The sequence below is a fragment of the Cryptotermes secundus genome, unplaced genomic scaffold (assembly GCF_002891405.2).
Source record: "Cryptotermes secundus unplaced genomic scaffold, Csec_1.0 scaffold133, whole genome shotgun sequence".
NCBI lineage: Eukaryota > Metazoa > Arthropoda > Insecta > Blattodea > Kalotermitidae > Cryptotermes > Cryptotermes secundus.
In genome coordinates, this window is record NW_019718024.1 from 1,601,963 (window position 1) to 1,614,673 (window position 12,711).

Below are 12,711 nucleotides of genomic sequence, written 5' to 3' on the forward strand. Positions count from 1 at the left end.
GAAAGAAAGGCCTACACCGTTACAACATAGCACCATTTATAAATACATTTGGTCTCGTCCTCATGGGTCACGATCGGACTGATCAATAACAAATAAAACGATCCCCAAATCTGTTCCGCGCGACCCGCTGCGTCATTTCGGAGTAAGGTAAAAGGTAAAGGTAAAGTATCCCTGTAACAGGCCGTGAAGGGCCACGGGGTTGTGCGACGTCGAGGCTCCATATTCTAGGCAATCGGCTCACAGATGGCGGTGAGGTTGTCAGCCTTGCGCGCCGGCCGCCTTTATCCCCAGGAAGATTCCTGGTACTCAGTTTTTGAAGCAAGTGATACGAGTTTCGCGAAATTTGGACGGCCTCCGGACTTTTCTTCAGTCGGCATCGAGAGTGCTGCAGTCGCAAGATCCTGAGGGTCGGAGCCCACACCGCGACACTTTCTGCAGTACGTAGTCCCCAAAACTGACAGGTCATAGTAATGAAACGGCGGATCAATAGTATATACATATACTAATCAGTCACCAACGGATTGTTTTCTGTTTTCACTCGTCGAATTAACCCGGAGACTAATCAGTCACCAATGGCCAGTCGTTCCATTCCGAAACATGCCGTTCACCTTGTTAATCGCGTTTTTAATATCCGGGTCTAGTATGGAAGAAATAATTGCAAAGGACGCATTTCATTTCACGATTTTCTATCATTTACAAAACTCACCGGCCAAGTAATTCTAGTCCTACAATGATTCAGTCTGTAAGCCATACCAACGTTATAAACAAAGCTAAGCTGGTGTACTGAGTATGGTCGCTGAAGAGATTTACTGGGAGTAAGTTCTGGGAACACGTGTTCATGTCCATCATTCGAGCGCGGAAATAAGAGCCTACCTATTGGTTCCTCTCTGGAGCGAGAGTTTGGGAGCTCATCTTTTCAAATCGAGTCCTCTTCCCCCAAGCTACCTTACCCTGAGCCCCGCACTCTTACCAGTCAATTGTGGGTAACACCAAAACTGTTACTCCCTTTTTTACTTCTATTCCTGATCTTATTTCAGGAAGTTTCAGATCAGCTGCGAAGGCGAAGAGAAGAGGAGGGGGAAGAAGAAGGAGAAGGAAGGCAGAGGTGAATAGTGGAGCGCAGCACAAGTTTATATACAAAGTTTCACAACAGACTAGAAGCGGTGGAGTTGCAGGGAGGTTGATCTCCCGGAATTGAGTCTTTTTCCCCTCGGACCGTTCCTTGCGGAAAGAAACTGTATTGCACCCTTGAGAAGAAATAAATAAAAAGAACGGGATAGAGAACAGAAGGGAGAGATCCAGGTTTCTGGAGTTCTTGAGAAGGGTCAGAAAGAAAGGGGTTGTATAGGTATGCAGCGCTGCAGAAGAAGGGAAAAGCGAAACAGAAGAGGACAGGAGATGTGGCAAAGAATATGATAAGACTGCACGGGACACCTGACAGACAGGCCGCGCGGTGTTCCTCCCCCCGCAAATCTCTTTTTCATGTAGGTTTCTGAATCTTGTCCAAAGCAAAGACTTCCTTCCACATTTCGGAGTGAATAATTTTACAGTTTTTGTAATACGTTTCATTCCTTGTAGGCTGCCACTCCGTCTCCTTGGATCTGAAGACTTCCGGTTGTAGGGAAGCTGACAGTGAGACAGACTGCAGCCTAGAAGTGAAGGAGAATTGCCAAGCAGGAAACAGGGAGTCAGAATTTAAGTCATATTAACAGTTTAATATGACTGTACGTATACTTGCCTTCAGTTTCATTAAGGCATGAATCCCACAAGTGGTAAGTAGACAGCGGAACGTATTGTAGAGTGCACAGCCGTTGCTATGCAACGACCACGAAATGCGCGGATACACCAGGGCAGTTCGTAGGCAACGGCTCAGTAAACACGTTCCAGTTGTTAGGCAATAGATTCTTAATAATGCAACAGATGGAGTACAACAATGAGAAAACTTTTTTTTTTATATGTGGTCCGTAACGAGGTGTTATAGGCAAGGGAAGTCAGTTGATACTTATGCACGGGAGTCTGTGAAGAGAGAACTTGAGCCCAGAGGCAGAAAAATAGCCACAGTTGGTCTATTGTGGTTGTGAGTGGTCAATAAATCTATTCACAAATCCAAACCCCGTCTATAGTCACACACATGTGACAATATTATAGCATTCACCAATGATTAGTCACAATAATATAATATAATAATTTTTTTTCGTGAATATGAATTCAATCCTATTATCCGAACAATCCTTTTTCTCCCTTTGGCGCTACAGCCCCAAATTTGGGCCTTGGCCTACCTCCATGAAACTATCCGTTTCACTTCGGTTTACTAGATCTTAAGACATTCGGTAGGACTCCTTAGGCGTGTGATCAGCTCGTCGCAAGGCCTCTACCAGTACACAAACACAAACACTAAACTTCCATGCCCTAAGTGGGAGTAAACCCACGATCCCGGCTTCTGAGCGAGCGAAGACAGTGAATGCCTTAGACCGCTCGGGTACCGTGACCGGCTCGGAACAACCTCGTCAATAATTAATTCGGATTGACGATTGTAAAAGTCAATAACTTATCATATTTACACGAACAGGACGCAAATAATATAAACTTCATATGGGGGAAAAGCGGCAAATTGGGGGGTGTAAGGAAATTTATCAAAATGAAGATTGCACAATGGAATTATAAAACTGATACTTTAGTTTCCACTAATGCCTTTCCTAAAATGGAAAAAATGTATTCTTATGTCATGCTGCCGGTCTGTATAGATGTGTAACTCGGGTGTCCAAGTTTGTCTGTCTAGGCGCACCTTCAATTGAAAGCTTTAATCATCTGACAGATTTTCACGAAACTTGGTATGAATATAAAAACGCTCTGCGATATTTGACTTCCTACAATTAATAAGAACAAAATGACGATCGTACGAATTGTCAAGGTGGCCACGACACTAGCGCCACTTTCTTCAGGGACCTAAAATGATGTACGGCAAAAGATTCTGTCGAAAAACATATAAAACTTCTTAAAGTGATGTTTTCGACCGTGTAAAATAAAAGGTCGTGCAAAATTTTTCTTCAGCTTTTCAGTTTGATGGCGATATAAAATGGGCCAATGGAGATAAACACGGCAAGTAAAAGAAAAGTAAGTAAAGGTATCTCTGTAACAGGCCTTGGAGGCCCATAGGGTTGTGGGATGATAAAGTTCCCACATTTCCTAGAAAATCGGCTCAAAGTTGACGGTAAGGTTGTCAGCCCTACGCGCTGGACGCCAAGAATACTCCTAGTACTCATTTCTGTTAGAGGCTGAGTCGACTCCAGGGCCATAGTACGGCTGGAAGGATTAGGTCAATTGAAAAAAAAAATCAATGACCTTATCGGCACTTGAACCCGCGACCTTCCGGCCTAGTGCCTCAACCAACTACGCTACCGCGTGCCCCCGATAAACACGGCAAATTTCGTATATACTATATCATATATGTACCCAAATGTTACGCATCAAATACTGTAAAGCAACAATTACAAAAGCATGAACGAATTTAATGCAGGGTGTACAGAGAATCTTTATTTAAGTAGGTGCAAGTTCTTCAAAAATAAAATAAAAGAATAATATGCAGTAACGCGTGTATCTGCCTAGAAATCTGTAAAACAGAAGAGAAGGCTTTAGTTATTTTACAAGGCTAAAAAGTAACAAAAATGAAACAACGGCAACACTGCTAAAACAAATCACCTTGATGCTCTTGTGAAAGTTTATTTTGTGCCAAATTACGCGAAATTCCGCTTTAAGAACACACTCACGATGTTGCTTCTCCGAACGCGAGACAATATTATAAACTGTAATTCAGCAGAGAAATCCTAACTACATGAATGCGATTTGGCTTCTGAATTGCGTTATTAACCAATATTTCATATTGTGTCTGCATGATTATTCTATGCTGATAATTATATACGTGGTACAGTCATTAATTCCGTGGACTGTGGTTTTATCGCATCATATTACAAGGTATTCACACACACAGATCCACATCGGCCCCCAAAATAGTTGCCGTTGGCCGCTGTGCAAGTCTGCCAACATTGATACAGCTGCCGAAAACATTGCTGAAACATACTGACGGGAAATTCCCGTACGGCGTCTCTTGTGGCAATGACGACCTCCTCGGACGACTGAAATCTACGACCACGTAGCTTTGCTTTCACGCGGTGAAAGAGAAATCGCACGGTGCGAGATCAGGTGAGTACGGAGGGTGTGGCAAAACGGTGACTTGTTGCCTAGCCAGTTCCTTTTGGACAAGAACAGAGCGATGTGCGGGGGCATTGTCGTGTAGTAACAGCCAATTCTTCCTATGCCAGACGTTTCGTTCGGGGATTTGCCTAGTTTTTGGCAGAACTTGATGTTTGCCCGTTGTTCAAACTGCCACATTTTTTATTTCGGCCACTTTCATTTAACTGCAGTGCACAATAGAGGCAGTAGTTCTGCTTGCACTGTTTGCACACAACTGCCTCTTGCTGTGACGAGAGATGAACTGACAGGGCATCATATCTTGCCTCAACCTATCCGCTGTAGTGCACTGCAACGACGAAATTACTGAATGTGGTACTCTATTAATTTTAATATGTGCTTCAAATATAGTTAAAACTAGACATTATACTTGATATTAAATGGATAAAAATCACAACTACAGTTATAATTAAAGCGGCTATTAAAGTATTAACGTTCAATAATACAAATTCAATTTAAACCTTGTGCCTGCTACATATCGTTGTATGTTGTTTGTTGTTGCACTGTAGTAGTGATATTGTGCTGTGGGGTGACTGCTTGATGGGTTCTTTCCTTCCACATTCAACGCTCTAGATAGTCTGAATTATAACAACAACGTTAAATAAACTACATATAAAAATAAATAAAATATTTCGGAATCGAATCAGTTGATAGTTACAATCAGATAAACAATACACAACCACCTTCACGACACTAGATTTTATATCAATAATGACATATATCGCTCTTCCATCCAGGTCAGACTATGATCAGATAGCCTGCATCCTATATCAGGGTTCTGCTGGTAGCCTATACAGTCATTACTAGTTCTAATTGGAAGCGATGTTTTGAATTTGGAAACCTAGCAATTTCAGTTATTGGTACCAAGTTGCACGGTTCTCATATGGGCTATTATTATTACTCTGTACGCTGAGGTACTGGTTGTGCAGCCCAAAGCAGAAACTTGGGTGCAGTAATTCAAGTGTTAATTGACAGTTAGTGTAGTGTATATGTATACATGGACAGAGATCGCGCTGTGCTAGCGCGTAACATGAGTGGATGTCGCAGTCCCTGTAAAATATAACTCTCACCAGCTCTTTTTTTCTCTCTCCCTCTACTACTTTATTAGGCTCCATTTTCAACATCTCTGCCACCCTTCCATGAAAGTACCACGGATGTTGTAATTCTATTTCGTATCCTACCTCTTTCTTTCTCTCGCACTTTTATCCCTTATTTTCTGCCTCATACTTTTTAACATCATAATCAAGTCTTCTGCCTCCCGTTCCGTACATCCTTTAGGCGAGTGTAAGCTGACTCCTGCACCGTGTAAGCTTGTAAGTCTGCTTCACGAAAAAAGCAGCCTATGTACCTCTATCTTAGAGCTTAGTCTTGTGAAAAACAGTGCGAAAAATATTGGAGTTGACTGGAATCACATTTAGATGATAAATTCGTCCGAATTCAGTACATGTTCCGCTTGCAATTCAGAGAAGGCTGTAACGAAGACGTGAAAGCGCTGCGCCCTTTGGAGAAAGCCACGGATGTTTAAATGCTCAGATATCGCACGGCAATTCCAACGTAGGTCAGAACAGATGTCACAGAATTCTTAAACTTTAACACAATTACCTAGTACACTGCGTTCAGTTTTTCTTTTTATTGCTAGTGGGGTGGGACTAAGTACCTTGTACTGCGGGCCACTTCTAGCCTACTGTACCAGCCCCAGATGATGAGTGAGGGTGATTGTGGAGCAATTGGTGGAATGAATATTGGCACGGGAAACCGAAGTACTTGGAGAAAATCTGCCCCCAGCGCTACATTGTCCACCACAAATCCCACTTGACCAGACCCGGGATCGAACCTGGGCCGCCGCAGTGGGAAGCCAGCGACTAACAGCTTGAACTGTGGCGCGGCCTACTGCGTTCAGTTAAGGAGGAAACTTCGCAACACCGCTGACCCGGCCCAACATTCCTCACAGATTGCTGCTGTAACTGCTGATAGCACAATGAGTCAGTTGCGCTGATAAACGCGCGCCGTTACAGTTTTGTATATTCTCAAAGTACTATTAATATTATTTCTTTTCCTGCGTCATCCATTATAAATAACGTGCGTGCGTGCGGTACCTGCAACTGGCAGAGGCACATGAAATCAAAGGCACTGACAATAACAACCTGCTGTAGTTGTGTACTTACACACAGAGCGCAGCACGCAACAGACCTGCACCTACTACTGTTTCGTTATGTCATGTGGGAGTAATCACCATCAGCTGGACTGCAGCATCAGGTAATGCTGGCTGCCTATTATATTTGGGTGCAGCGGTTAGAGGGAAAAGGGGAAAAGCAAGCTTTATATTATGACACAGTCCATGGAGGGACCGAATGGACTGAACAGTGCTAGAAATTGCTCTCATTTTGTACAGCACAATTCGTGGCTCTAGTAGAGAAATAAACTTTTATATTGTAACGTATTAAGGGTTTAGTGTGATTTATAAAACGGGGTTTGGATTTCATGTTCGAATTTACTAGATCTTCATACAACTTGTTGCGACATTTCACAAATCACTATTTTTGACTAGACACTCTCGACTTCTGTCCACGCTACACTAACCCACTACTCTGCTTACTTCTTAAACTCATTTTGCAAGTACCACATGGAAAACACCGGTCCGTTACCTAGCAATGGATATCCTATTGTTCAGCGTGTTTGCTTCTGTGGGAATGTTTTGCGAGCCGTTGCCTAGCAATGGGAATACAAGTCACAATATTTTAGGACCGCGTGTACAGATTATGTAAGAGGGTAGTAGACAGATGAACATGATCTTATGCAGTTATCACTTGAATCTGACAGCGTATGCAAACTGGTGCATTATGAAAACAAGACCCTGTGCATAACTAATTAAACACTGCGCCTTGAAGGCGTATGGGAGAGTGGAGGTATAGGTCCGTATTTTCTTGACCTCGGCACTAGTTTAAAGTGATTGGTCAGCTTCACGCCACGTCTGAACCCCAGATCCGGTCTGGACGACATGGAGAAGTGAAATTTGACCCTACCGGGACTTGAACTCCGACCCCTCAGTCCTCCAGCTCGTAGTCAGTCGCTGTACTGACTGCGCTATCCTGGCTCGTTCCCTGAATATAGTATTTATCTGAAATAAGCCTACGTGGCTTAAAACTGTATGTTAGCTTCGAGAAACAAGTTTCATTTTCAGATTTTCTTAAAGAAAGGGCCATAACGTGACCTCCACCCCTCATAAGCTCGTAAGCACAGAATAACGGGATCATACATCCCTCACATTCTGTCCTCACAATCTGACATACAAAACCGAAGGTCAATAAGAGGTAAGGCCAGCGTATCCTTATAGCTGAAAACGTAATTTACAAGAATACGTTGAAGGAAACGAGAGCCGGGATTGCGTGGGCGGTATAGCGACTGACTGCGGGCTGGATAGCTGAGGAGTCAGAGTTCGAGTCTCGGCTCGAATTGTTCTCCTCTCCATATCGTCAAGACCGGCTCTGAGTTCCACCCAACCTCCTATCCAATGGGTTCCGGGGCCTCTATCCCTGGGGGTTAAGCGGTTAAGCGTTAAGCTGACAACTCACCTGCAACTAGTGCCGAGGTCAAGAATATGTGGCTTTATATATCTATTCCCCCATACGTCTTCATGGCGTAGTTCCTAATTACTTAAGCACAAGAACTTCACTTAAAGGTACCAGTATTAGAAGATATTACGAATTTAAAGGTGACACATTTAATATTCATAAGCGTAGTTGGTTGAGGCACTATGCTACAAACTGGAAGGTAGCGGGTTCAAGTCCCGATGACGTGAAATTTTCAATTTACCTAACCCTTCCAGCCGCACTATGGCCCTGGTGTCGACTCAGCCTCTTTACAGAAATAAGTACCATGAACCATCCTGCGGGTAGATGGCGGCCGGCGCATAAGGCTGACAACCTCACCGCCATCTGTGAACCGATTTTCCAAAGGAAAATGTGGGAGCCTCCACGTCTCACAACCCTATAGGCCTTCGCGGCCTGTTACAGGGATAGCTTTACATATTTTAAGATATACAGAGCCAAATGTGTTTAACTTGATTGCAGTTCTGCCTTCGAAACAAAGGCGCATCCTATATATAGCAAGCAATTGGGGAGGGACTCCACTGCTGTGGACTTGATCGCGTGCGTGCCAGTCCGTATCCTCCGCGGCGAGTCAGTTCATGCAGCTCGTCCCAGTCATGCCAAGTGCTTTATATCACGTAAATTCGACATGATCGCTCCATTCATTTAACCCATCCTGCCGCTAGTCGCAACGACCACCACATTTCATACACGCAATCTTACGTGCAACAGTGGCCTATGTCTACTCCGGCATAATTACATCAGCTTCAGCTAAAACTAATGACTTCCACTCCACCAACCGACAAGCTTAAAAAAAAAAGTTCTAAATTTTGTATTTTAATGCAGCCATGATGTGAGACCTTTCGTCGTCGTTTAAGAGACGAGGTTACTCGTGTAAGGTCGCCTCTTCGATCCCAGTTATCAAGGACATAGCATCAGCCAATGCGAAGCTAATTACTGCGCTCAACGAACCTGTTTAATGAAGTCATCACAGCAGTGATGACAGGATAAAACGAGGTCCTCAGTGATCCCGTGAATACGCAGATGACACGAGCAAGACGTAATGATAACCGTTACTCAACAAAACGCAGGCCTTCGTCAGCATTTAGGTTATTTGACCCAAATCAGAAAAAAAGAAAACATGGGGGGGGTCTGTTATCAAACCCATATAATTCTCCCCCCACAGCAACATTTGAACTGACGGATCTTCAAGAAACTTGCTATGAACACACTGTCGCTATAGACCACCCCAGGTGCACAATGATACCAGCCTGACATCTGTGCGCCGTACTTGGGAACTACGACCGACATTAGCCTCAGTTAATGCATGTACCGGCGATGACGTAGGAGAACAGACCGCGGAAAGACGAAGGACGCCTTCAGAAGCTCCGACTCACAGTGAGATGGCGAGTAATGCTTTGGAGAGGATGCAGAAGGAAGCGGTCATAGCCTAACCGAGTTACTGCAACAGAACTTGCCAGGAGGTACTGAAGAGACAATTCATTATCCAACGTGCAGGAGACGGTGAAAGGGGACACGACTAGAAACAAATTCTGGAGAGTCAAGTCATTTATTGCCGTTTGACAGTTACCGTCTTGTTTTTGTGGGGCGCCTTCTCTGAAGAGACGACGGATTCCGGAGAAAATATTGCACCTGCAAATATATATTGCGAGAGACTGCTAGGTAACGCTTAGCTGGCAAAGAGAATTGACGTCCGTTGCTGGACAACGGGTTTGGTTACTACGGTACTAAAGGCGTATACGGCACAAAGCAGACATGAACAGCAGAATGAAACCCTTGGTGGTGGTAGTCTCTATCAGGTTCTTCAGTATTTTGTATGAGTATCTGGAACAGCAACATATGGTCGTGAGTCCCAAGGGACTCGGCCCGAGAAAGACTGCGCTGGCAAGGACCAGCAGCATATACAAAAGACAGACCTGGCCTCTCGTATGGCGCGACCCTGGCTGTCCCTTACTCCCCAGTAGGATTCCTGGTACTCATTTCTTTTAAAGGCTAAGTCGACCCCAAGGCCATATGGGGCTGGATGGATCAGGTAAACTGAAAAGAAAAAAAGTTAACCTCATCGGGACTCGAACCCGCGACCTTCCAGCTTGTAGCATAGTGCCTGACTACTGACAGAAAATAAACGAAATCCCGACAGAAATGCGGAAGCCTACTGCTGTAGGTCGGCAGATAAAGCGATCTGATTCCCAAAGCGGTGGTTATTAGAGCTTTCATCTTCCGATATGTGACGCCGTGTCGTCCGGGTAAGTCAACCAACTTTCTGAAGATCATACCAGCCCAAATACATCCTAGCATCTTGCTTGGCTTACCCTTCAATACTGAAGATAGAGGCGATATGTACTCCGCAACGTAGGCTTTCTTTCAACGGACTTCATTCCTGAAGAAAGAAGGTTTCACGAAATGGAAGATGGAAACCGTTGAACAGAACAGGGACGCGTCACGCGCATGTGCGGGTTGCTCAGAAATCGGATGCTTCAGAAAGCACTTGAATGGTCGAAGTAACGAAAAATGGCAGTAACATTTTCTTTTCATTTCCTGGCAACTACTGAAGCCGCATTCTGCAGTACGTTGAAGTCTACACTACGAAGCCTATGCTCAAGTTGGCTTGAGACCTGTGCTTCACACGCTACACGAGGTCACTGAATTTGACAACCAGATTTAATACCCAACCGCACTGCACCACTGAATATTTAACAAAGTCACTACAAAAATGGGGACACGCGGTAGCGTAGTTGGTTGAGGCACTATGCTTCAAGCCGGAAGGTCACAGCTTCGATTCCCGACGAGGCCACTGGATTTTTCAATTGACCTAATACTTCCGGTCGCACTACGGGCCTGGGATCGGCTCGGCCTCTAACAAAAATGAGTACCAGGAATCTTGCTGGGGGTAAAGGGCGGCCGGTACTTAAGGCTGATCTCACCGCCATCTGTGAGCCGACTGTCTAGAACAAAGATCTCCAAAGTACGGCCCGCGAAAGAATTGTGCAGAAATGCGCCAATTGAACTAATTTTCCAATGAGTACTGGTAAAAAAAATACTTGTTCATAGATTTCAAATTAATTAATTAATTAAGAATGTGTTTAAAATATACTGATATTCCATATTATGTTAATATTATTCACAATTTTACTAATTCTGGACCGTGTACTGCGCGGTATTTCTTCGTACTTGTTCGGCCTCGATCGGCAGTGTCACTTCGTGGCAATGTAGGTAGCGCGAGCAGCTCGTTACTAGCCGTCTTGTGCACAAGACTTCTTGCAGTGGTGCAGTGTAATTGTAACAGATCATCATCACCGCCGCTGTCGTACTTATTACCATTTTTGTATTAAAGGCAACTTATGCCCAGTTTTGCTCTAACTGTTCCGAGAACTGGTAGCGAGGAATGTTGATAAGCCTACCGGAACTTCAGTCCATTGTACCACGGCCGGCGTGGTAAGGCTATCGGTTACTCCTCCCAGCCGACAGAGGATGTTTCCAGAAAGTTTCCTAGAGTTAATTTCTCATTTTATCCGGCCCGTTGAAAGTACTGAATTACCTATGTGACCCGCGTTTCGAAAAGTTTGGAGACCCCTGGTCTAGAAAATGTGGCAGCCTCGACGTCTCACAATCCTATCGGCCTCCACGGCCTGTTACAGGGACAGCTTTACCTTTTACTTCAAAAATGGGTAAAGGTAAACTTATCCATGTAACAAGCAATGGAGGCCCGTAGGGTTGTGAGAGATTGAGGCTCACTTTCAAGACAATCGGCTGACAGATGGCGGTGAGGTTGTCAGCCTTACCCACCAACCGACCGCCCTTTATCCCCCAAGAATATTCCTGGTACTCATTTCTGTTAGAGGCTGAGTTGACCCTAGGGTCATAGTGCAGCTGGCAGGATTAGACAAATTGAAAAAATCCACCTCATCGGGACTGGAACCCGCGACCTTCAGGTTTGTAGCATAGTGCCTCAGCCAACTACGCTACCGTGTACCCCATAAAAATGTGTATCCAAGAGAAATATGGGTGGGGGGGGGTGGATTCATCTGAATTACGCCAGAGACCAGTGGCGTGCTCTTGTGAACATATAATGAAACTTCGGGTTCCGTAAAATTTTAATTCTGGATTAGCTGAGCGACTGGCGGCTTCTCAAGACCGACTCTACTCCATGGAGTGAGTCAGTCAGTCTTTTATTCAGCATCGAAGTGCAGAATACGAATGGAACACAATATTACATTTGAATCGCCATTTGCTTAGGTCTACCAGAACTTGACTCAGACGTCTGGGCAGTGCGTCTATATTGTGACATCCGACCCAGACAGCGCATTCATATGTACTAGAGAAGTCTCACTCACAGAGACTACACAAAGAGACGATTCTACGGAAATCCCAAAAAGAATGGGACGTGATAAAATATGACGTACCTAAATAGGGACACATAAAGCTTCATTGTGTACCATTACAGGAAACAGCAATTAAATGACGCGAAATGAACGCTTGGGAATTTGTGGAAAGTTGCAGGTAGGGTGGAAGTGACGTGCTGGGGTTGGGGGAACAATGAGTAGAGATTTTATGACTGTCCTGTGTGACACTCTTGCACGCTGTGTCAGCCGGCACTCGGCGGCCCTGCGATACATTTCCATACACGGACACCAGGGGATGCGACCTATTAAAACATATGATGCATGGAAAGCAGATTACGGACTGCACACGTCACGTGACGGCATATAAACTCGTTGAATCAGTTTCCCGCGCGCATATCAGCTCCAGGCGCCATTTCTTTGTGCAACAGAAACTACAAACCACACGGCGAAAACTCAAATTATAGTTTACATTTATTTGTCGCCGATTATTATTATTATTATTATTATTATTT